General features: G+C 41.0%; 1 protein-coding gene across 2 annotated transcripts in view; it reads right to left on the bottom strand.

Annotated features, from left to right (window-relative positions):
- flrt1a (fibronectin leucine rich transmembrane protein 1a) overlaps positions 1-27,092 on the bottom strand; it is a 67,073-nt gene that overhangs the window by 9,819 nt on the left and 30,162 nt on the right. The window contains exon 2 of one of the 2 annotated variants that reach the window (XM_072693295.1): positions 13,215-14,014. The exons of the other annotated variant lie outside the window; for it this stretch is intronic. The gene's annotated coding sequence lies outside the window, so the exon portion shown is untranslated. The remainder of the gene's footprint in view (positions 1-13,214; positions 14,015-27,092) is intronic. 2 annotated transcript variants of the gene reach the window in all.

Here is a 27,092-nt window from a genome sequence, read left to right as displayed (position 1 = left end):
TCATGTCTATAAGGCACATAATTATAAATATAATTATATACTATACAATTATATATATCCTAGAATAAGGATTTGACCACAAAACAATGTTTTCAGCAACACTGTAATTTAATCACATATAAAATAAAAAAATGCAAAGGTTGCAAAGCCTTTTTTTGACAAGGTTTTAGACCTTGATTAGCTATTCAGGCCTAAGGCATATTACCAATTAGGAATGGTCAGCTGAATTAAATTACCAAACCTTATGTATTCTCTGACTCTTCAAACCTTGTACTAACACTCATCAAGCGTGGGCTGCTCTAAGCAACTGTAAAGATCTGAAAATTCAAGTAATCTATTCCCACAAGGCAGGAGAGGGTTATAAGACTTTTATAACAGTTTCTACAGTGCAGGTCATTAAGAAATGGCAGTTCAGAGAAACTGAGGAGTTTAAGATGAGATTTGGAAGATAAAGGAAACTCTCTGAGAGAGAGAGCTGCTCATTTGCTGGTAACACAGGGAAATCAACCTATAAGACTGTCTTGACCTTGAAGGAAGCTTTAGCTAAGTCAGAAAGGTGGTGCAAACATGATTTTAGTAAAAGATGGAAACCCTAACTGTGAACCAGTCCAAAAACTCCACAGTTGAAGTGTGCCACAGAACATCAAGACAGACCATATGAGTTTCGGAAACACGTGCTTTGGACTGGACACCATTAGTAAAGGTATGTTTGGAGAAAAAAAGAAAAAAAGAAAAACACCTTGTCAACTGTAAAGCATGGAGGTGGAGCCACAATGTTTTTAGATCGTATTGTCACCAGTGGCACTGAGTGGAGGGAAGAATGAATTCCACAAAATACCAGCAAATCCTGAATGCAAATGTCAAACCATCTGTTTAAAAGCTGTGGCCAAAATAGGATGGTTTCTACAACAGGATATTGATTCAAAATATACCTCAAAATGCTCCATAGAATACCTTAATAGACACAAATTGTAGCTTTAGGAACTGCCCTGACGTTCTCCTGACCTAAATATAGAAGTTTGTGGATAGACCTCAAACAAGCTGTGCATGCAAGACCACCCAGAAAGAGCTCAGAACTAGAAGCCTTCTGCAAAGCGTTTGCAAGCTGTGAGGACTTTGATCTTTCATTTTATTTCATTTACAACACAGGACAGGTTTAACAACGAAAGGTGGATGTCCTACAAGCCTAGATCTTAATCCAATCGAGAATCTGTGGCACTATTAAAAAAAACAAACAAAAAAAACTGGGGTCCACAAGCCCAGCTAAGCCCAACCAACTTCAACAATCTGCTAGGAATAATGGGTGACAGTCACACTAAACAGTGTGAAAAGCTGGGTTACGTACCCACACAGTAAGAAACCTAACCAAATAGACCCACTGCAGGAAATGGTGGTTCAACAAAATAGTAGTTGAATAGGTTAAATATGTATCTGTGAATGTGGACTGTATTACAGTAAACTAAATTTTGTTTGCTGCATAATGGTTTGCAAGGGAAAATACAGGCCGGAACAACCTGTGTACCATTTGCAATCCAGACAAATCTAATGTCTTTTAAAAGGGTTGAATGCTTTTGCATGGAACTGTACACTGATCAGCCATAATATTAACATTACTGTTATGTGAAATACACTGATTATCTTTATCTACATTGATTATCTTCATCTGGCATCTGTCAAGGAATGGGATATAAAAGGAAGCAAGTCAGGTATTGAAGTAGATGTGTTAAAAGCAGGAAAAATGGACAAGCATGAGGATCTGAGCCACTTTTTTAACAAGGCCCTATATGACTGGGTCAAAACAGCAGGCAAGTCTTGTGATAGTTTTTCTGGTAGGCAGTACCTACCAAACGGGGTCCAACAAAGGACAACTGATGAACCAGAGACAGGGTAATGGGTACCTCAGGATTAACCAATGTGATCCATGGAGACCCTACCTTACAACTTACAGGACTTTAAGTATTTGCTGCTAATGTCCCGAGGCCAGATACCACAGGACGCCTTGAAGTCCTGAAGAGTCCACGCCTTGATGGCTCATATCGGCACAGGGGGGACCCACTCAGTATTAGTCATTAATGTTATTAATGTTATGGCTTCAATGTGAACCGCTACACTCCTACTTCATTTAGAAATTAAATTAAATTAAAGGAGCATTATGCAGAAATTGGTATCCCCTACAGTCAGGAAATTAAATTTGCACTCCGAATCACCAATTAGAAAGGACACGCCTACATGCATTTCTAAACTTTTGAGATACAGAGATACAGAATCGCCACTGAAAGTGAAAGAAAGCATGTGGTCTGTCGGGGTAAAGCAATATTACAGGATTTTATACAAATATGACTCTTTCTGCAGTGATCTGCATTTTTTACCCGCTTCTCCAAATGTACACAGTGCAGTTAGCAGTGTGCCGAGCTTGGATTAGCATCAATATATATACTATTCTCCATATTATAGGTCGTCACATTGATTTTGAAGCTGTTATTTCAAGATGAAAATGCTACATAGGGTTGCTTTAAATAAAACACATTTAGTTCTACAGTTCTACTGTGCATGCAATTACACCAACCACTGACTGCAGCATGGTTTCCACTTGCAGTGTGTAACCGCAGTGTCCTCAAACACTGCATCAGCCTCAGAGAAGAGTGTGATTAATCTGTCACTGTCACTAAGTGGAGCGACGCCGACAGTCATGCAGCAGCCATGCAAATTTCACATTCTGGCAAATTATACACGTCTTGCTCATTCTTTTCCCCCTCTCTGACTTTGTCTTTTCTGCGTCCTTCCCTCCCTTTGCATTCATCTCTTAATCATGTGCCTTTAGTCTTCCTTTCAAACAACTTTGGCTTCAAAGCTCAAGGCGAGCTACGGGCCTAAAGTGCCACTGACAGTTAACATTCTAAAGTTATACAATAGGAAAAAGCTTGGTGTAGTAAGAAATGTGTGCTTTTTCCATACTGTGTGAAGCTCTCAGTCATGCTCTCTCTTTCTCTCCTCCTCCATCAGTGTTATTTCCCATCGCTGTCTTTTTCCCCCCCTCCTGCCGAAAAGTCAGTGTATGATTCATCAGAACAATGCTGTTGCAGTGGAGCTCCCGAAGGGGACACGTTTATTTTTTCCACACTTGAGCTCTGCTGGCGTGGCGCCTTCATCTTCCCCAAAGTAGAAATTAAAAGGCAGAGAATATCCATTAAAGGTGTAATCAACATGTTCCGAGCTAAACCCCGAAATAAATCCGGAGAACGCAACCCTGCTACGTTCATATCGGCAGCATGGCCAACCTTGAACGGCACTGAAGATAAAAAATTAGTTCCTGAATGAATAATTAGATCTACTAATCTTAACTTAAGCCTAACTAGCTTACATCTAAGCAATACAATCCCACTTGGTACATGCACCACAGCTGCCATAAAGCTAGCTATGGGATTTCTGACAGAGGAATCAAGCCCACACATGTACTTTTCACACATGCACTTTCCACAGGAATTTAATGCTAATTAAATGGAAGAGATTCAGTAAGCACACAAGCTGGAGTTGAAACCCAGTACGACACCTACAACATTACCAGGAGACCATATTTGTGGACAGAAGCCGATTCCTGGAACAACTAGTGGCATCTTGACTGTGGCTGGCGAAATGGAAGGAAAATGCAGTGTATTGTGTAATTTACATCCCAGTAAAATCTCAGTGAAGGGCTCCAAGTGTGACAGATCCTGAATTTTAGCAGTAGCAGTGTACTAGTAGTAATGTACTAGCTTTAAAGATGCTACCAAAAATGTTCAAAAGCAATAGAGGTGCCCCAGAATGGAAAACTGTAGATAGCTTGGCTTAGTTGAATAATGACAGTTCGTACATGGGACTAAGATACAGTGAACCTCAAGCACTATAGTCTCTTCAAAAGAAAGAAAGAAAAGAAATCCACTAGCAAAAGCCTTTTCACAACTAAAGCAGTGACATAGCAAAACGAGATGGCCACTTTGGGGAAAATATGAAAATATGAACCTTATATAACCACCAGATCTTGCAATTGATTGTAATACAGGTCGCTACGTAACTCAATAAATGCATTCTTTGACACCTTTAAGTTAAAAATGACATTTCATATTTTAAGCAAGATTACTTTTTAATTCCTTCTTTTACAATTTAAGCAAACCTGTAAACTCTTTTTTCTTGCTCAGTTTGGGGGATTTTTTGCCAAAATGACTTCTAGTTGTGTGAGATTCTTGGGCCATCTTGCATGCACAGCTCTTTTGAGGTCTATCCACAAATTTGATTATGTTTAAGACAAAAGAACTGTAGGGTCAGCAGTTAAAGCCATCCTTTTTTTTACCTTCCGCCAGTATCTGCTGGTGTTTAACTAAATGGAAGAGATTCAATAAGCACACAAGCTGGAGTTGAAACCCAGTACGACACCTACAACATTACCAGGAGACCTCATTTGTGGACAGAAGCTGATTTCTGGAACAACTGGTGGCATCTTGAGTATCTGCTGGTTTAACTAAATCCATTCGTACCTCTACAAGTGAAATGTTGCATGTGTCACTGGCTGCAACACAAGCCCAAAGCATGATAGATAAAGAACTGTTTTAACTTGTAAGTTTTATTTGTAACGTTTTACCCCTTTTCTTCCCAATTTGGATTGCCAAGTACCCAACACAACCCATACCTATCCCATGCAATGCTCCCAACACTGAGAGGGTGAATACCGACACACGCCACCTCTGACACATGTGCAGCCAACCAGCACCTCTTTTTCTGAACTGCCGCCAGGCAACACCACTGGGCAACCAATGCACTTGGTTTTAGTTAAGGATATCCTGATCAAGCTATTATGTTCCCCTCATTCGAATTTGCCTCTTGATGTTGAGTATCATCAAATACCAATGTGTTTGTGTGGGGGTTTGGGATATGTGTGTGTGTGTGTGTGTGTGTGTGTGTGTGTACAGTGGTACACACTTTATGGATATAAATACAGATATAACAGTGAAATAACTGTTTTATATTGAGGTGAATGTGCTATGATTAGGTTTTCTATAGCGTGTGTATATTAGCATCAGGATTAGCCTCATCCTGGTTCTGAGTGCGGTTCTCCCACTGGTAGAACAGAGCATTTCCGGTATAGTCTTATAAAGTCTCTAAATATTATGTTATCATGTTCCACTGTAAAATAGTTCCACACTGCAGACTCTTTAACTTACTTAATTTAATTTAAGCGGCGGCCCAGGACACCAGATGGCGCTCTGAACACCGTGGTAAAAACAAAGAATCTGGACTGGAATGGGATTAAAACAGCCGATACCCGATCCATTAAAACATGCCTGGACCGACATTCTGATTTTTAACCTACGAGCTCCCATGGCAGCAGTGTTACGATGTACTTTATTGTGCTAGCATAGTCTTACGTTAAGCTTTCGTGGCAGGCAGCCCTGTTGGGTTGTTTCTGAACATACGGGGGCCCTTATTGCAATTCCACTTGGGAGCCCTTGCCCACTGCAATCATTTTATAATATGAAGGAATAAAAATAAATTGCTGTGCGGAGCTTTCGAGGCAGCAGTTTCCATGGTGTGGTGTGCTAGCGTGTTTTAATGAGCTTGTGTCCGTTCAGCACAGTGCAGGGATGTCTTTTTTCATAGCACTGTGCACTTGAATGTGTTAATAGTCTATTCTCAAAGTTAGCTCTCTTTTTAAATTGAGGCATGGTGTGGGATTTAGCTGAAGATGAACGCACTGATGCAAGCCTCAGCCCTTTGCTAATGCTAACAGCCTTTTAGTATTCAGTCTTCCATCGATTGTTCTCAAAGGTAGCTCTCTTGTTTTCGATTCTGCCCAACGATGGGTGGAATCCTCAATGCGTTTGTGCGCGCATGTGCAGATAAACACACGCTAGGGCTTCCAAATTGAGAGATTTAGACACAAGGGTGTTGCCTCTGGAGCCGCACGTCTGTCTTAGGCTAGGCGGATACTTAGCATGTCTGAATATTTCATTTGTATTCAATCCGTCATTTTCGGCCAGATAAAAAAAGATGGCAGTGTGTTTAAATCCAAATTGAACAACCTCCATGTCTTTCTTCTGCCTCCGTGCCGCTCGCTCTCTCCTCCATTATACTCCATATCTAAACGTGCTCTGAATAAGAAACAAGGCAGCTGATTGAGTCGCAATTTCTCTCTGCCGCTCTCAAGCAAGCCCTTCTGTTTCATCATGCCTCTCTTTTTTTCCAGCCTATCTTTTCCTTCTTTCCTTCCCCCCCTTTCTCTTCTCTCTCATACACACACATGCTGCCTCTCCTCAGCATTTCATAATCTAGCTCTTCCTCCTGTCCATAAACCCCCTTTCATCTCCTCCTCCTCCCAATTCGGCTGCCTTTGATTCTCTCATTTCGTCTGTCTCTTCCTTTGCTGCCTCTCCCTCTTTTTCTGCAAGCTATTCTGCTTGGTGAGCCACATCAAGCCCTCTCCTTCTTTCACTCCTTCCTTCTCTCTCTCTCTCTCTTTCTCTCTCTCCCTCCTCTTCCACTGCACTCCTTTAATCCTTTCTTCTTCTTTCTCTCCGGGCTGATGAAAACCTTCACCCGCACAAAAAACAATCCGCCGATGTCCCTGTTCCCACCGGCCAAACAAACGGCTGTAATCGGATTGTGCCACGCCGGGTCTCATTCAACATCACCCTCGAACATGAGCGCCCCTGTCCTATTCTTCCTCCGTGCTGTTCAATCACATCATGTCGTAACGTGCAGCTAGAGACCTGTGCCCCTTTTGGACAGAGAGTTCAAATCGTTTCTGCAGCTGGATCCCTTTCAAAGGCCCTGAATCGCAACTCAAATGATACTCATGCACACATCTACATGCTCATACACTGAAGGTGCAACAAAGGGGTCTTTAACCAAACATTTTTGGTTCCGTAAAGAACCATGTTTGCAAAAGAGATGTGTGAAGAACCTTCTAAAGATGTAAAGAAATGGATGTAAAGGTTGTTTACTGATTTAAAGGTTCTTTAAGAAACCATAAAACGTCCTTCTATACTCTTCGTAGCACCCATGCAATCCTCTATAGAGACATGCACTGCTAAATCTTGAATCCCATACTTGAACAGTACCAAGCAAAAGTCAGGAACCACCCCCTCGATTTAATTTCCATTTATTTAATTAATTCAACTGTTAGGAATAAACGATCCACTGTTCGGGAGATGTTTCTCAGGATACTACTGAAGATAATCCAGGAAGGAGAAAGTCCTTCTTGGATTTCCAAAAGTAGAGATCACAGACGTGCAAAATATGGGACTCCTAACAACTGTGCAAGACCTGGTAGACCACCAAAACTGTCCTAACCAGATAAACTGCATAGACATAGATAAAACACACTTCACTGTCGCTTCCAAACTAAACAAATCTACAAGTGTCTCCGTTCATCTGTACACTGTAAGAAAAGGACTCAACACTGTGGTTCTAAAAGGAACAAACAGAACTGCTGGTTTTGTCAGAACAATGGACCACCTCAAGTCCAGAGCTCAACATCATTGAACATACTTGAGATTGTGAGAAGAGCAAACTTCTAAGACTGACCTTTGTAGGAGTGTAAAAATCTCACTGCAGATTTCAGCAGAGAAAACAAAAAAGATGTCTCCTGAAATAAGGGGTTTTGTGAATGTGAGCTGTAATTAAGGGGGTCCCTGAATGATTATTGCACAGTGCTGTCCATTTATACGTATTATCACTGTTGTACCCAAGCCTTTTATCTCAGAAACATACACTTTAATGTATGTTTAGGTGGATCATTTCGATTGGTCCATTTAACACAATGTTAAAGGGGTAGGTGTATTTTTGCTTTGATAGTGATTATATATACCAATTTTGCTTGTTTACAGACCAAAATAAGCAGGCAAGGTTATATATGGTTATATAAGGTTAAATATAAATCGTGTTTTTGGATGTTGCCTGTTACACCAGGTAGAGGGCGCTAGTACAGATTTACCCTATCTTAAAGGAGTAAAACATGCTGTAATATCCAGCACATGCATTTTTGGCTACAGGACACCACATAAATGCTGGCAAAAAATGGTGTCTGGGACAGTAATGCCAAATGTACTTGAGCAGATTACGGATTAGGATAAATTCTTCCTGTTTTCCAGCTTCCAAAAGCACTAGAGCTGTTGTAGATCATACTGAACCCGGTGAGGAAAAGAGACAGAGCCAGGGTTGCTAATATCAACAGTGATGACATTGGGAGCATCTACTTAGCATTTTATTAATTACACATTACACACTAAAGGGGTCAGTTTGTACACTATCCACCTGGATACTGTACAACTGGTTACCATGACATAGACCAGATTTGACCTATATTAATTATAGGATAATAATATGTTGAATATGGTATTATTGTATGAAATCATGGTAGATACTGAGCTGAGCTCCACCTAACCCATGACCATGATCAAGTAAGGCATCCTACTTTTTGTTAAGCTATTTTTTGCAGCACGTGGCATTACAAAGAGGTGCACTTGGGATACCATAGCATCCCGCTAGTGGGAGAGGATGCACCCATATTTGACGCAATGTGTGGGCTATATAATTTATTTAAAGGAGATACCTAATTTATCTAATCTAATACTGAAATGTTACCCATTTGCTAATTTAAAAAGGTGCAGGTTGTGGATTAAACAGTGTGGATAACCACCTTTTTAATGAAACTAGTCAAACTAACTCACGAAACACGACTGTGCTGTGTGGCTAAGATAACTAACGAATTACATTGTGGGCTCATACACCCATACACTACTTTAGGGGAAGTGGTGGCTCAGCGGTTAGAGTGCCGGGATATCGATAACAGGGTTGTGGGTTCGATTCCCGGGCTCTGCAAGCTGCCACTGTTGGGCCCTTTACCCTCTCTGCTCCCCGGTCGCTGGAGTTGGCTGCCCACCGCTCTGGGAGTGTGTGTACTCACTGCCCCTAACACATGTGTGAGTGTGTGTTCACTACCAGATGGGTTAAATGCGGAGGACACATTTCGCTGTACGGTGACAAATACGTGCACCTTTACATTAGTTTTGTATTTAATTTGGTTTGTGTGGCTTTATGTACACAAACAGCTATAAATCATCTTTCATGAACATTTATCAAAGCTCTCTAGTTCTTACAATTAAAAAAACAAGCTTAACAGGCTGTCCTGATTTGTGCCTCTGAGCTGAAGTCCTCATGAACTGCTGTGGGCTGAAAATGTGGTTTTCAGCGATGTGCTATTTTGTCTTCACAAAAACAACAAACCACAAATTTAGAAAAGGCTGATTTTGAGGTTTAGTGTCCACACGTATGGACTGTAGGGACTGGGTAACTGAATGTTATGTTTAGAAACTTGAATAATCTTTAATAATTTCCAGTTTTCAGTAAAATGGGCCCCTATAATGTGTGGCCTAGCCCTGAATGTCTAAATTCTGCATGTGCATAATAAGAACAGAACCGCCTGCAGGAACAGTGTTGCTGTTTTATTTGGATACATGAATCTACATGAATCGCTATTTAATGAGCTTTCTCCCTGTTTGAGGGCTATCTATGAGCTGTAGTCTCTGTCTCTATCCTTTTGGAGCAATTCTACTGCCAGGAGTTAACAGTGTATTGTATGTAACTCGTTTATATGCATAGTGGAGAACAGTTTGCATAATCCTTTCTGAAATGTTGGATGTACTGCTCCAAAGATCCTAATTCCACAGGGTGAATCATCTACCTTTGCTACTGAGAGCTGTGTGGTTAACATGCTGCACTCTATAGCTTGTCAGCAGCAGTAACCAGGAAGGTGACGAGAGCAAAAGATGAACTGACTGATTGTTTGACCCGTACGGGAAGATAGCTATGACTGCACAGCTGCAATCTTGTATCAGCAAAACATCAGACGCAGCTAAAGTTGTGTTGCTGTGCAGGTCAGGGCTAAATGCCACTTCACTGTGTGTATTTGCTCTCTGTTCCACTGGGTTGTCTCTGAGTTATGTTGCTGAGAAAGTACCATGTGGTGAACTTAAGCACTAGTCTTCACTACATGCACAAATAGCAGTAGAATTATTGTTAAAACAAATGTATGGACTTGTCCATTATATTTAGTGTGAATATACAAGAAGGTTGGCCTATTCTTTAAAGCAAAGCTTGACCGTTGAAACCTGTATGCCTTAAAATAGTGTTGCTGTCCATTAGTATTAAAATTTGATGTCAACTATATGGCCAACAGTATGTGAACATTTCGAGTTCAGGGCTTTCAGTCACTAACCATCATTAACAAGTATATAAAATTAAACTGCATTATGACTGGTCGTACTGAAGAGCACTGTTATGGAATGTCACCTTTTCCCCGCTAGATCTGCCCCAGTAAACTGTAAGTACAGTTATTGTAAAAGGGAAGCGTCTATAATCAATGCCAGCTCAGTCCTGAAGCAGTGAACTAATCACAGAGTAAGGCTGCTGGGTGCTGGAGCACAATCATCTATCCACTGCTGCATCACTCACTGCTACTCCAGCGCAAGAAATATGCATTCAGAGCTTTATGAAAGCAGCTGCACACAAACCTACCATCACTATTTGCAAAGACAAGTGTTACCTAAGGCTGACTAATATATACCACTGACATGCTGGTGGTGTCTAGTCTATAATTACAGAACTACAAAGTGAATATGGTCAATGGAGCTGATATAATGGACAGTGAATGGAAGAACAAGGACGTTGTGTTACTCTTCTGGCTGGTCCGTGTATGTTTCATGATAAATGACTAGCAATACAATCTTTTTTGTCTTTGACTTTCATTAAAAGGAAAATCCTGGGTCAAGCTGTCTAACATCAGCAGCCGGAGCCTGAAAGAGCACGATTGGCTTTGCTCTCTCTGTGTAGGTGAATGGCTCGCTCGTACGATGCATCACATTGAAGCTGATGCATCAGAGATGGGTTTCCGATGTTTTGCTCCGAGTGGGTTTTGTGTGACAGCTACGATGTACACCATACTGAGGCTCCGGGTTCCCTTTAAACTCTGCTTTTCATATCTGTAGCCACACAAGTCTAAACAATATACAGTTATATCTATAATTATATTATTTATCACAACAACATAAATCATGGCGATAATTTTGCAGACAATAGTCATTCATCTACACTTACATTGTCACCCAAGTCCATAGCCTTTGATACAGCAAAAAGCAGAAATAAGGAGCAGCTAAAATCTCCCTTATTTAAATACGCAAATGTGCTAATATGTAAACGTTTCCATGGTAAGATTATAGTACAATATTGTAAGACTCCTGATATAGGCCCTGTAAATGTTGCTAAACACCATGCTGTTGAATCAGCACTGATCTGGTAATTGCACCCACTCTTCATCTTCCCTGAATTCCCTCTAAGCCCACTGCCTTCACTACTATGTGTCTAATAATTTCATGCCAATCAACAGCTACAACTGTCAGTTTGCGTCTCGGTCAATCATTGTAATTACTTGATAAGATGCATCAAGGGATATTGGCTGAAACAAAGGCTGGGAGTTAAAAAGACTCTTCCCTTTTTTATTTGCCAATTATTGTCTGGTCAGTAGACTCCCAAGCTATCTTCCACTTAATAACACACTGTCATCCTTATCACTCACACATGCTAATTTGTGAACATCTTCTCCTTCCGACCAGCTAACAACCTCTACAATCAATCCCCAGTAAAGAGACTTCAAATAGCACATGAAACACACACACACACACATACACACACACACACACACAGGAACCAAAGGGGATTCAAAGGGGTTTGGATCCATTGATGAATTAAGACAAACCAGAGATATACTATACATATACTACTCTTCAAAAGCTGGATTTAGCGTTTACATGAACACAAATCCAATTCAGCTAATGCATACCATGATGTAGACAACCGTAAACCTCAAAAGAAGGTGTCCAGATGTGTCCAGAATGATAAACAGAGCTCTAGATGATGAACAGAGCTCAAGAAAAATGATTCTAAACTGATTATTATTATTTATTGTTCTTTTAAAATGGCTGTTTCTTGAAACATTGACATAAAAATATCCCAAGATACATTCATTTGATTATAATATTTAAATCTATGTTGCAATAAAATTAAAATACAAATAAATTACAAAAGGACCATTAAGAATGGACTAATAGAAATGCTCCAAAATTACCTTGAATAAAATCTTTTTACACTGACTTTCATTGACATAATTTGAATATATCAGTTATATGTACATTTACATCAGCCATTACATTAATACCTACACTCATTGTCCGTTCCATCAACTTCACTCACCCTATAGGAGCATTTTGTAGACTGTAGTCCAACTGTTTCTCTGCATACTCTGTTAGCCTCTGTTCACCCTGTTCTTCAATATTCAGGACCCCACAGGACCATCACAGGGCAGGTGCTATTTGGGTGGTGGGTCATTCTTAGTACTGCAGTGACACTGACATGGTGATGGCATGTCGGTGTGTATTGTGCCGGTATGAGATGGACTACAGCCTGTAATTGTAGAACTACAAAGTGCTCCTGTGTGGTCAGTAGAGCTGATATAATGGACAGTGAGTGTAGATAATATGAGGTTGTGTTAAAGTTATGGCTGGTTGGTGTATGTGCAATGATGAACAGACTAATAGAAATGCTTTGAAATGACTTGCAATGCAATATTTCTACTCTGACTTCCATTAAAACCCAAAATATAAAAATAAATAAACATACATTATAAATATAATCTTATAAAATCATTAATCATATATTTTTTATAGAATTAAATAATAAATAAAAATGTATAATTATAATGACAAAAATTGTCTAGTGATTCCAGACTTCTGAACAGTACACTGTAAGCAATAAGGGCTCTGTATGCACTGTTTAAAAAAGGAGGTTCTTCTTCTTATTTGGTTCCTCTCTATTTTAGATGACTTCTTTATAGATCTATAGATTCTATAGAAATATAAATTCCGAGAACTATACAGAACTCTTTTTACAAAGCCCGAGGATTCTCTTACTTGTACCAATAATGGAATTCTTTTTGTTGCTGTATAGAACCGACATTTCTTAAAGAACAATCTACGTCATAGAAAACAGCCTTTCAACCAGTCGAAGAGCCATTTAAGCATTCAAATGAGTGCTCATGGTTCTATACCAAACCACTGCTTTAGTAAAGAACCCTTAAAGAACCATATTTAGGATTAAGTGCATATATAGATCAAGCAGAAGGCATTTACCTTTGACACAAGCAGTGTTGTAAGGCAGCCTCCAAAGACAACTGTGGGGCAGACCAAGAAGACTTCACGCTTGACTGTTCAAAAGATCACTATCCAACTCGCAGCACGTGTTCTTCTTCTTCTCCACGCTTGTGGTTCATTGGTCATTGGTTCTTCCAGCAGACTCAACGTTTGAAGCAGATTTTGGGCCGTTCAAGTGTTTTTATTCCAAAAGAACACCAGACTGAAGTTCAGGAGCATGGGAGTATGTCATCAGGAAGAGCCAAACTGAATGAAGATGACGTGGGATTACGGAGGTCCGACTCATTTTCTCCACATAATCCATCAAGCGAGCTGCTTCCGTGCAAAAAAACAAACAAACAATATGATTACTTGAGAGTCAGTTTTATGTGTTCTTTTGGATGCCTTTTGGAGTTGGGGAACAACGAAAGGCCAGCTTCCACGTAATGCCCACCAACACTGCCGAGTCACCGCCTGCCTCTACAGTGTCACCTTTGATCCAACGGCTGCCGCTCTCTCATTTAGAACTGCCTCAGCATTCAAAGCCCGCGGACGGAGGATTGGTGTTATTTGTAGTCATGCTGCATCACAGATGGAAAACACATTCCCCTCTCACCGTCTGCAATGTCTTCCCACCATCCCTGGTGTGTTATAGCTTTTCCTTATGATGCTGTTTGTTCTCGCTTTAAGGGGGGAAAAAAGGATCGCCGCTGGTAATTTAACTGAAGTCCCTTGTGTTTGCCAGCGCTGGTCTACGAGAAGAGGCCATTGATCTTTGTTTAGTCCAGAAGTGCCTCGTCCTGCCGAGAAAACACATGGACACATTTATTAGAGATAAAGTCATATTAGCTAATCTAAAAGCAAATCGTTTTAACAGTCATTTCTGATGCTGAAGAAGAACAGGTCCAATGGCAGCACGCCTTTTAAGAGTCCAAATGGGTTACTGATTTGGCACAGACAGGAATAGCTTGAGTGGGTAGTCTTGGGTGGACCGTTAGTATCACAGAATGTTCCAGCATCTCACACTGACCATTCTCGGAGGACATGATCATTGAGACACCTACTTATTCATTGTTCATCTAGGGTATTAAACTGAGTTAATCCTGCTTCTGTTGGACAGTCTCTTTAATTGCGCTCAGCAACAAGAGCAGTTATGAGGTCAGGATGTAGGATGACCAACACCCCACCTCATGCCCAACTCCCCAACTCATTCCAAAAGCATTGGATGGAGCATTCCAAATAACACAGTTCACTGTGCTGGGGGGCTTTATACTCCTCTAGCCCCCACCTGGCATTAGGCATGGTGCCAATATCATGCTTATCTGATCCAGAGAGTCTTATTGTCTATTGGCAGTACTTCTCTACTGGGACTAGACATGGTATATGTGTGAAATGAGTGCAACATAAAGTACCTGAATGCACTGATTTAGAAGGGGTGTCCACAAACATTTAGACATATAGTGTATGTAGTAGTAGCAAATGAACAATCATCACTCGGGTATGAAGGACCTTACGAACACGCTAAAGTGTAGTTGCCAAAATGGTCAATTAACACCACCCGCTCAGCGCTGGCCAGTTCAGCGTGCATGTGTTTGTGTGTACATTTGTGTACAATGAGGTAATGGTGAGTGTGTGAAGGAGATTTGGGACAGATAAATTACTGCCTGTGCTGACAGCACCAAAGCAACCGAACAGCAGGTCGAGCTGTCCTCTGATTCACACAAAACACACTCGCACACACACACTCAAACACAATCCCATCAAAGACTGAGGACACCACCTACAGTTTTTCCTTTTTGCTGTCTACTACTGCATAGCTTATTGTAGCTTAGCTGCTAAAATAGGTATGTTGGCAATAGAAGTCAAGCTGGGTGCCAGATTCAATTAGCCTGTGGTAATAAAGCCAAACAAGATCAATAAATCAATATTTATCAGGAAGTTATTGCCAGACAAGTTACAAAATGGGAAATCGAAAAGCCCATTAAGGAAAACTAGGAAATCAATTCGCTAAGAAGGAAGCTGATAGAAGGGAATCAATAGAGGATACAATGCGATATTATCACGATGCATGATGTCATTGCCAATTCCACGCCTCCTTTATTACACCAAGCCGAAGGATAGCATGTGCTTCCTCTGAAACTCGTGAAACCAGCCAGCTGCATCTTTTCCGACTGCTGCTATTGCAATGCCACTGAACAGCTCAATGTGCTTGAAGGAGAACACTAACTGCCAGATACTCTAGCTAGCCAGCATCCAACTGAGTGTCGGGATTATGCTACCTACTTAGACTGAGCCCGTTGTACTCTCCTGGACTCCGGACTCCGGAGTCCTGGACTCCGGGCACACACAGATAGGGCCAACATTTAGACAGTTGCACCACCCACGAGTCCTACTACTTTTTCAAGTAAGAAAGCTTGGCTTAAAGCTACAGGAAGTAGATAAATATGTACAACTGAAAACGTAAGCACATAACAGCCAAAGTCTGAGATGTTATATATACAGATATACATTATATGTACTCCATGTGTGCACTCCATACAACAGATCCGACCATTTGAGGTATGGATTCCACAAGACACAAGGTGTCCTGTGGTGTCTGGCACCAAGACATTTGCCACAGATCCATGAAGTCCTGCAAGTTGTGAAGTGGGGCCTCCATGGATCGCTTCAACTACGCTGTGACTGGTTCACTGGATGTCCTTCCTTGGAGTACTTTTGGTAGTGCATACTGAGAACACCTTACAAGACCTGCTTGGCTCCTGTCAAAGTGGCTTGGATACTTATGCTTGACCATTGTTCCTGCTTTTAACACATCATCTTCAAGAACTGACTGTTCACTTTCTGCCTAATATATCCACCCTGACAGATGCCACTGTAGATGGAGATAAGCCATGTTTTTCACTTCACCTGACAGTGGTGCTAATGTTATGGCTGACTGGTGTATATACATGCGCATCATGCCACTTTGTTTCTCGGGTGTTCAGACTGCAAATGAGCTAAAACTGATCCAAAGATATTTGTTCAGTGCAAAGCATTTATTTTAGAAGCTTGTCCACATAGTCAATGATCGTACAAGGCACTCCCTGAAGCACTACTACAAGATATGACATATTGGAATCTATTGAGATTTGTTACTCTTGACTGCACAATTTGCCTCTAAAACATTTACATGTGTTTATATATACAGCATAAAAATGGTCAACTTAGGTATATCTATATAGCTCTGAAACGCTCCGACCCGTTATTTAAATAGAGCCTAGGCGGACAAGACAGTCCACGCTGACTCACAGTACCTAATAATAGAAGGCCTACGTCTTGAAGCAATTATGGACAACCTTGCTTTTTAAGTTTCCGATTTTTCAGACAATTGTTTAGCAATTATGAGCGTCCACGAGTTGTATGCCATCCTAAATCAATTGTGGGACGCCTGCCACAAGGCACTTACATCTGACTGTATTAATAGATAATATATAAAGCTGCTGCCTTGCATAGGCTAAGCCAAGATAAGGTTCCAAAGTGGAATCCTCCTGGTACAAATCTACAGCACGCTGTGGAAAAACATGAGGGTTTAGACCGAGGGAGAGACAGATTTAGATTATCAGGAGAATAAAAGAAAGAGAGAAAGAGAGAGAGGCTCTCAGTATGTAATAAAATAATACTCTATTATCTATCTTTTTACAGTACTCAACTGTTTATACTTTATACACACATCCAATGTGACTATACAGTAAATGCCATGTAGGCATTACCTTCCCTCACTGGGTTTAGCTTGGCGGCAGCTGTACTGCCTTTGGAAGCTGGAAAACCAGAAAACTTCCCTCTAACCCAGAATCTAGTTAAGTACATTTTTGCATTACAGACAATGTTTTTACACACTATATCCTAATACACTGTGTTCACTGCAGACAAAAGTAAGTGGGACATTCATTGTTTCGTCCTACGTCAAGGGTATTAAAAAGAGTATATCCTATTTTAATGGGGGGAACAATCTCTACTGTCCAGGGAAGGCGTTCTCTTAGATTCTGAAGCATTGCTGTGAGGATATGTCCTATTCTATTGGCAATACTTCTCTACAGGGACTAGACAAGATGCATTAATGTTAATATATAATATATAATATTGCCAATAATACATCTACTTATTGCCACCTGATGTGGGGAGATAATGAAATCCAAGGCTTGTGGACTCCTAAAAGCCATTTGCTTTTACTTGCTTGTACAGCACATTACTGCACGTAATGTGCACTAATTTCAGCCATGTCACTCCTCTGCTGCGTTCTCTTCACTGGCTTCCTGTAGCTGCTTCCCGCATCAGATTCAAAACCCTGACGCTGGCCTTTAAAGCCAAGAACGGACCAGCCCCTCCGTATCTGATGGCAATGGTCAAAAGCCGATCCGCACCAAGAGCCCTTCGAGCTTCAAGTACAGCTCGGCTCGACCCGCCATTCCTCAAAATCCATGTAAGACAACCGTCCAGACTTTATTCTGTCCTGGCACCAAAGTGGTGGAACGAACTTCCTCTGGGTGTCCGAACGGCAGAGTCGTTCGCTGTCTTCAAACACAGACTGCGCGAATAGTAGAGGACTATGGTCTCCATATTGACTTGTGTTCAGTAGTGTCTAAGATTAGAGGTATCTTTGAATTTTTATTCTATTCAAACTAACTGAGGTTATTCTTGAGTAAATTGCAAAGCACTTTTGTAAATCGCTCTGGATAAGAGCGCCTGCTAAATGCCTCAAATGTAAATGTAAATGCACGTACAGCAGTTCGGTACATGGATCTAACACACCATGAACCATTAAAAATCTGGCATAACCAGAACAGATCTTTCCAAAACCTTAAAAGTGTTTTGTAACATGGCTGTTTTGTGCCAGTGTCTGCAGATGGGGAGCTCAAACTCAGCACACAATGGAAGAAAAGCCAACCGGGATCCATGCTAGGCTAAAAGCTACCCACCTGAAGCTTAACACACATCAGAGGGGGAAGCACCAGCTTATTTTCTACTGGTAGAACCTAAAAAACCCAAACCTGGGGAAGCAAGTGGGAGCAAGGCTAAAAGCTAACCTGGTCACAGTCTCATAATGCACAAAATAAACAGCAAGGCTTACTGTGATGCAGTTTCTTCACAGTATCAGTAATCTTGGTACTGCCAGCCACTGTATGGCACTAAAGGAATTATACTTATGGAAACCATCTGCTTCCAGTCAACAGTCCTTATTTAAATACACTCCAGTTTAGAGACCTCTGTGTGTGTGTGTTGCCTATACTCTTTAAAAGTGAGTGTGTGTCTTTATATGCTTAATCTTTGGATCTGAGTGTGTGTATAGGTGTGTGTGAATATGTGTCCTGATGCTTACCTGTTGAAACAAAATAAAAGGGAGAAAGAAAAAAAGGCTGAGAGAGAGGGGAGGCCAAGAAACAGTGATTAACACACTCCACGCCCAACATTACTAACACCTATCCCACTATATGTGGGTAAAACCCACATACATCTCACAGATTTTCATCTTCACTATTTATTGCCATTTTTTTATCTTATGTATGACCCTCTTCATGACAAGCGTCTTTAGTACTTAGTGGAGCACCCTTTTGCTGCTATGACCTGCTGCAAACATGGTGCATCAGCTTCTGGTAGTGTTCCAGAGGAATCTTTGCCCATTCTTCATGGGCAGGGGCCCCCAGGTCACTAATATTGTTTGGGTTTGTATGCTGCACCAGCCTTCTTCAAATCTCCAAAAAATGATTTTCTGTGGGGTTCAAATCATGGCCATTCCAGAATCTTCTAAGACTTTATCTAAAATCAGGCCTTGGTGGACTGTGAGGCATGCGTGGGATCAATGTCTTGTTTATCAGACTACTATGACCACCCCTGGTTCAGAATGAACTCGGCCCATCATATCAGCTCCACTTACCACATAGGAGCACTTTGTAGATCTATAATTATAGACTGTAGTCCATCTGTTTCTCTGCATAATTTGTTAACCTCCTTTCACCCTGTTCCTCAATGGTCAGGACCCCACAGGACCACCACAGAGCAGCTATTATTTGGGTGATGGGTCATTCTTAGCACCACAGTGACATCCTCCCAAAACTACACACTGTAGGTGAATTGCCCCTGTGTGTAAGTATATGAATGAATGGTTGTGTGTCATGCCAATAGAGCTACCTTGAGAGAGAGAGAGAGATAGTTGGAGTGATACAAGGAGAGAGAGAGAAGGTGTGGGGGGGTCGTGAATTCATCTGAGAAAAAGTTGAAGGCAGAAATTACTGTCAGGTAGAGCGCTTACATTAATTGAAGGCTGAACATACACTCTCTCATTCTCCCTCTATCTGTGTGTGTGTGTTTGCACGCTCACACACTAACATGGGAGAAAAAAAAAGCAAAAGTACACAGTGTGACACTATGATAAATGCTCTACTATGAGAGTAGGTTTAACATTAATGCCTGTGTGTGTGTGTGTGCGTGTGTGTGTGTACTGGCCGCGCTGGGAGTTGGAGTCACAATGAGCAGTAAATGTGAAGAAGTGTCAGTTTTATGGCGTACTGTTTATTAGCTTACTCTATTATTGAAATAATCTCTCTCTCTCTCACTCTCGCTCTGCATCAGTCTCTCCCTCCTATTCCCACTCTACAGCATCTCTCCCACTCTCTCTTTGTTTCTCTTCTATCCTCTCTCTGTTTCTCTCCATCTCTCCCACGCTGTTTCTCTTATTATCTCCCTACCTCTCTCACTCACTCTCTTTTACTCTCTCTCTCTCTGCCTTCATCTCACCCTCTTTGTTTCTCTTGTTCTCTCTCTCTCTCTCTCTCTCTCTCTCTCTCTCTGTGTCTCTCCCTCAGCCTCTCTTGCTCTTTCTTTCTAAAACACACTGAATCTGAATGGAGGTAAGTGCCATAATGACTATGCAAAAAAAAAAAAAGGAAAGCGTGTGCGTGTGTGCGTGTGTGAGATAGTGTGTTTATTCGTTTGTCACTGTCATTTGATATTAATTAGTCAAGGGAGGTTGCAGAAGTGCAGTAACCTGAAAATGATGGGGATACACACACACATGCACACACAATCCAACACACTCACAAACCGTAAGATGTGACCAGACTCCCAATACAAGCCAGCATAATAGGCATTCAGTGGGAAAGCAAAAACGAGAGAGAGAGAGAGAGAGAGAGAGAGAGAGAGAGAGAAAGACAGAGAGAAAGAGAAAGGTGGGACAATGAGCAAGAGAGAAAGTTACAGATATGAAGATATAGAGAACAAGAGCTACCATCAATATTAACTATCTGAATATCAATAGCAAATCACAAAAAACAGCTCACGCAAATACAAAAGTATTTAATATTTTTGTACTTAAATATTGCAAGTAGTTTATTCTAAAATATACTGTATAAGTACTGAAAGTGAAAGTACAAGTGTTGTGTTATGTAGTTATTACAGAAAGCAGTCAAAAGTTTGAATATCATTGTTTATATTATTTCAATTGCTTATAATAATTAAGTGGTGGCCATGACTTAGTAAGCCATGGGAACAAGATAATTAAGCAGTGGCGTTACTTAGTAAGGTGAGGGAACAGAATAATTAAGTGGTGGCATGACTTTGTAAGCCATGGGAACAATATAATTAAGCGGTGGCATGACTTAGTAAGGTGAGGGAACAGAATAATTAAGTGGTGGGACAACTTAGTAAGGTGAGGGAACAGAATAATTAAGTGGTGGGACGACTTAGTAAGGTGAGGGAACAGAATAATTAAGTGGTGGGACGACTTAGTAAGGTGAGGGAACAGAATAATTAAGTGGTGGAACGACTTAGTAAAGTGAGGGAACAGAATAATTAAGTGGTGGGACGACTTAGTAAGGTGAGGGAACAGAATAATTAAGTGGTGGGACGACTTAGTAAAGTGAGGGAACAGAATAATTAAGTGGTGGCATGACTTAGTAAAGTGAGGGAACAGAATAATTAAGTGGTGGCATGACTTTGTAAGCCATGGGGTTAATATAATTAAGCGGTGGCATGACTTAGTAAGGTGAGGGAACAGAATAATTAAGTGGTGGGACAACTTAGTAAGGTGAGGGAACAGAATAATTAAGTGGTGGGACGACTTAGTAAGGTGAGGGAACAGAATAATTAAGTGGTGGGACGACTTAGTAAAGTGAGGGAACAGAATAATTAAGTGGTGGCATGACTTAGTAAAGTGAGGGAACAGAATAATTAAGTGGTGGCATGACTTAGTAAAGTGAGGGAACAGAATAATTAAGTGGTGGCATGACTTAGTAAAGTGAGGGAACAGAATAATTAAGTGGTGGCATGACTTAGTAAAGTGAGGGAACAGAATAATTAAGTGGTGGCATGACTTTGTAAGCCATGGGAACAATATAATTAAGCGGTGGCATGACTTAGTAAGGTGAGGGAACAGAATAATTAAGTGGTGGGACAACTTAGTAAGGTGAGGGAACAGAATAATTAAGTGGTGGGACGACTTAGTAAGGTGAGGGAACAGAATAATTAAGTGGTGGGACGACTTAGTAAAGTGAGGGAACAGAATAATTAAGTGGTGGGACGACTTAGTAAGGTGAGGGAACAGAATAATTAAGTGGTGGGACGAGTTAGTAAAGTGAGGGAACAGAATAATTAAGTGGTGGCATGACTTAGTAAAGTGAGGGAACAGAATAATTAAGTGGTGGCATGACTTTGTAAGCCATGGGAACAATATAATTAAGTGGTGGCATGACTTAGTAAGGTGAGGGAACAGAATAATTAAGTGGTGGGACAACTTAGTAAGGTGAGGGAACAGAATAATTAAGTGGTGGGACGACTTAGTAAGGTGAGGGAACAGAATAATTAAGTGGTGGGACGACTTAGTAAAGTGAGGGAACAGAATAATTAAGTGGTGGGACGACTTAGTAAAGTGAGGAAACAGAATAATTAAGTGGTGGGACGACTTAGTAAGGTGAGGGAACAGAATAATTAAGTGGTGGGACGACTTAGTAAAGTGAGGGAACAGAATAATTAAGTGGTGGCATGACTTAGTAAAGTGAGGGAACAGAATAATTAAGTGGTGGCATGACTTAGTAAGCCATGTGAACAAGATAATTAAACGGTGGCATGACTTAGTAAAGTGAGGGAACAGAATAATTAAGTGGTGGCATGACTTAGTAAGCCATGTGAACAAGATAATTAAACGGTGGCATGACTTAGTAAAGTGAGGGAACAGAATAGTTAAGTGGTGACCATGACTTCGTAAGCTTGGGAACAAAATTGACACTCCAGAGACTCGAGACTCCACATGGGCTCTCTGGAAGCAACTTGTAAATACCCCAAACTCACACTGAAACTAATGCTCCTGAGACTCAAGACTCAGTTCTGACTCGCATCCTGGAGACTTAAGAATCTACATTACTTTAAGCAGCTTGTAAACACCTAAAACTAATGATTCAGAGACTCTAGACTCGACTCTTGACTCACATTCCAGAGATTTGAGACTCAACATGGGCTTACTTTAAGCGGCTCGTCAACACCTAAAACTCACACTAAGACTAATGATCCAGAACTTGAGACTCGACTCTGACTCGCACCCCAGAGACTTAAGACTCAACATGGGAATACTTGAAGTGGCTTGTAAACACCTAAACCCTACACTGAGACTCATGCTCCAGAGACTCAAGACTCGAGTCTCACTCGCAACCGGAGACTACAGACTCTCTGACTCACACTTTAGAGATTTGACTCAGACTCCAACATCAAAGCCCAGAACTTGGATTTGCACCCCAGAGACATGGTTCTTAACTCTAAGCGTCTTGTAAGCATCTAAAACTCACTCTGCGACTAACGCGCCAGAGACTCTAGACTCGACTCTGACCTGCACCTCAGAGTTTAGAGGCTGGATATGGACTTACTTGACGCGACTTGTGAACACCCCAAACTCACACTGAGACTTATGCTCCAGAGACTCGAGACTCAATTCTGACTCGCACCCCGGAGATAAGACTCTGTAACTCGCACTTTAGAGATTTGACTCAGACTCCAACATCAAAGACCTGGAACTTGGATTTGCACCCCAGAGACATGGTACTTAACTCTAACTCACACTCTTAGAGACTCTAGACTCGACTCTGACTTGCACCTTGGAGATTAGAGGCTGGATATGGACTTACTTGACGGGACTTGTGAACACCCCAAACTTAAACTGAGACTTATGCTCCAAAAACTCGAGACTCAATTCTGACTCGCACCCCGGAGACTACAGACTCTCTGACTTGCACTTTAGAGACTTGACTCTGACTCGCACCCCAGAGACTCGAGACGCAAAATGGACTTACTTGAAGCGACTTGTAAACACCTCAAACTCAAACTTAGACTACATTTCCAGAGACTCAAGACTGGAAACTGACTCACAGCCCTGACACTCGAGACCAAGAGACCAAGCAACCTGTGAACAGGCACCTTGAATGATTACCAAGTGCTTGATTACCCAATGCTCAAGCCTTATTACAACCATCTCACATCCAGCATCCCGCAACCTTTCAAAAGACCCCCGGGTCATATCAAAAAGTTAAGTTGGACATGCCCAACCTGAGGCCCCTGAATCTGCCAGTGCATAAAATACACAGTGAGGTTTAACCACAGCTAAAGCATTTCCTCGTCTTCCTTTCCCTGTGGACAATTAGAGAAAGACAGAGAGAGACAGATGGAGAAAGAGAGGGAAGTGGAGAAAGAGAGATAAAGATGGAAGGAGCGATCTCATCCTCTCCCTCCATCTCTCATCGACTGAGTACTCCTAATAAGAAAGCTTTTAGCTCACATAATTAAGAGTCACCCATATGCACAGAGTGATGCTCAATTTACCACTGCTCATTCTCTCTCTTTCAACCTCTCTCGCTCCGATTCTCTCTCTCCCTCTGCCTAATCTGATTCTGAATCAGTCACTGTGACCCCCTCTCCGAATAAATCTATCTTTCCCTCGCTCCTTCCCTCCCTTATTTTTTTCCTCCGGTCCTTTTTTCTTTTTTCCGCCCTTTGAAATGGTGCCATTTTGAGCTGGGCCGTACAGTTGCCGCCTCGTTTCTGCTCTTTCTCTTTTTCTCCCTCCCTCTCTCTCTCTCTCTCTCTCCAACTCTCCCTCCATCCTCACTCATTTAGAAGCGCTGGAGGAGATGAGCTCTGACATGCCGTATTCAGGCGGAGGGGAGAGGAGGAGAAAAGCCGGTTCAAGGACGGCGTGGGGGAGAGAATGAAAAGAGGAAAGGAGAAATAAAGTGAACAGACAAAGAGGGTGCTGGTGTTCTTCACCGCGGCGGCGCGGCACCTCAGGGAGAGAGCAAGTCGGAGGGAGAGAGAGAGAGAGAGATTGAGAGTCCACTTATAACGTGTGTGGGTTTATGCACTAAAAACAGTCGATTCGTTTTTACATAACCATTTTCCAGCCCCTCTTTCTCCCTTAGAGTGACACAGACGGCTTTTGTTTCCACACCTTTAATACTGATATCCCTGCAGTACTGTGCCCAAGTCAGAGGCCGTTGTTCATTTATGTAATGTCTAGTCAAAACAGCCATTAAGTACAAGTGATTCATTTTTCAGAAGATATTTCTGTAGAGATTAGATGCAAACATGGTTCTAACAGTGGGGCGGAGGGGGGGTGGGGATCGGTGCACAGCCATGGTGTTGAAGGTGCCTGTGACTTTTTCCTGAGCCAAAATATACTTTGACCTATAACCTAAACTGTGGTATGACAAACGTCACATCATCACTATACTTATCGTGCTGTTATCTCAGTTTCCCAGACCCAGATTAGGCCAAAACCTACAAACTAAAAAGCATTACCAACAGTGATTCACCACTGACACTGAATTTAATCCAAATCTAGGCTTAATCCATGTCCAGGAAACCAGGCTAAAGAGTTGTAGTAAGGTGTTGAATCAGCACAAACCACTAGAACATTTTTTTGGCATGGGTTGAACAAGTCTCTGAAATTGGGGCTTTCAATAGGCGGTACGGTTTATGTAAAAAAATGTTTGGGGGGGTGGGGGGTGAATCAGCCCAAGCAGAAGGGCTTGACCTATAGTATAGACCAGAAAACACTTAACAAATGAAGTTCCAATCATAGAGTATGTCTTCAGGCCTAACCTGTCCATTAAGGTGGAAGACGAGCATACCATAGCACCCATCCATAAGATCTCAACAGGTACTGTACGTCTGCCACTGCATAAATCACCTTTCCACAATAGCAGATCTACTTATCATACACACCCCTCTGCTAATAAATGATGACTTCACCTTCCATGTCTCACCATTTAGAAAAAATGCTGTCTTGCACAATTCTCACCTTTTTTTATACATTTCTGAATATCTTGAATGGAAGATGTGTAGAATAGTGGACTGCCTTGACATGCATGGTAATAGCATCAGCAGTAGTACCCTTTGTTTGATTTTTCTAAATCTCAGCAGGTCTATCATGTTACGTCTCCAGCATTCTTTAACCATGCTTACAGATGATAACTGATTGCTTATTTATCTGTGCTAACTGCTACAGCATTTATGCTCATTTTTCCAGCTGATGCTAGCTAGACATGAACTGCTCAGGCCGGATTACTTAGCTACTCTAGCTGACAGTGACTGGATCTAATTACTCTAGCTAAGGCTAGCTAGACATTAACCACTGTACCGCATACTAGATGTTAACTACTCTAGCTAATGTTTGCAATATGTTAACTGCTCTAGTTGATTTTAGTTAGATGTTAACTACTCTAGCTAATGTTAGCTAGATGTTAACTGCTCTAGTTGATTTTAGTTAGATGTTAACTACTCTAGCTAATGTTAGCTAGATGTTAACTGCTCTAGTTGATTTTAGGTAGATGTTAACTACTCTTGCTAATGTTAGCTAGATGTTAACTGCTCTAGTTGATTTTAGGTAGATGTTAACTACTCTTGCTAATGTTAGCTAGATGTTAACTGCTCTAGCTAATGTTAGCAAGATGTTAACTGCTCTAGTTGATTTTAGTTAGATGTTAACTACTCTTGCTAATGTTAGCTAGATGTTAACTGCTCTAGCTAATGTTAGCTAGATGTTAACTGCTCTAGTTGATTTTAGGTAGATGTTAACTACTCTAGCTAATGTTAGCTAGATGTTAACTGCTCTAGCTAATGTTAGCAAGATGTTAACTGCTCTAGTTGATTTTAGTTAGATGTTAACTACTCTAGCTAATGTTAGCTAGATGTTAACTGCTCTAGCTAATGTTAGCTAGATGTTAACTGCTCTAGTTGATTTTAGTTAGATATTAACTACTCTAGCTAATGTTAGCTAGATGTTAACTGCTCTAGTTGATTTTAGGTAGATGTTAACTACTCTTGCTAATGTTAGCTAGATGTTAACTGCTCTAGTTAATGTTAGCTAGATGTTAACTGCTCTAGTTGATTTTAGTTAGATGTTAACTACTCTAGCTAATGTTAGCAAGATGTTAACTGCTCTAGTTGATTTTAGTTAGATGTTAACTACTCTAGCTAATGTTAGCTAGATGTTAACTGCTCTAGTTAATGTTAGCTAGATGTTAACTGCTCTAGTTGATTTTAGTTAGATGTTAACTACTCTAGCTAATGTTAGCAAGATGTTAACTGCTCTAGTTGATTTTAGTTAGATGTTAACTACTCTTGCTAATGTTAGCTAGATGTTAACTGCTCTAGCTAATGTTAGCTAGATGTTAACTGCTCTAGTTGATTTTAGTTAGATGTTAACTACTCTTGCTAATGTTAGCTAGATATTAACTGCTCTAGTTGATTTTAGTTAGATATTAACTACTCTAGCTAATGTTAGCTAGATGTTAACGGCTCTAATTTATTTTAGTTAGATGTTATTTACTCTAGTTAATGTTAGCTAGATGTTAACTGCTCTAG

This window comes from Salminus brasiliensis, chromosome 1 (genome assembly GCF_030463535.1).
Source record: "Salminus brasiliensis chromosome 1, fSalBra1.hap2, whole genome shotgun sequence".
In the NCBI taxonomy this organism is placed as follows: Eukaryota; Metazoa; Chordata; class Actinopteri; order Characiformes; family Bryconidae; genus Salminus; species Salminus brasiliensis.
Note: the sequence above shows the minus strand (reverse complement) of the source record. Positions and strands in the feature narration are given on the sequence as shown.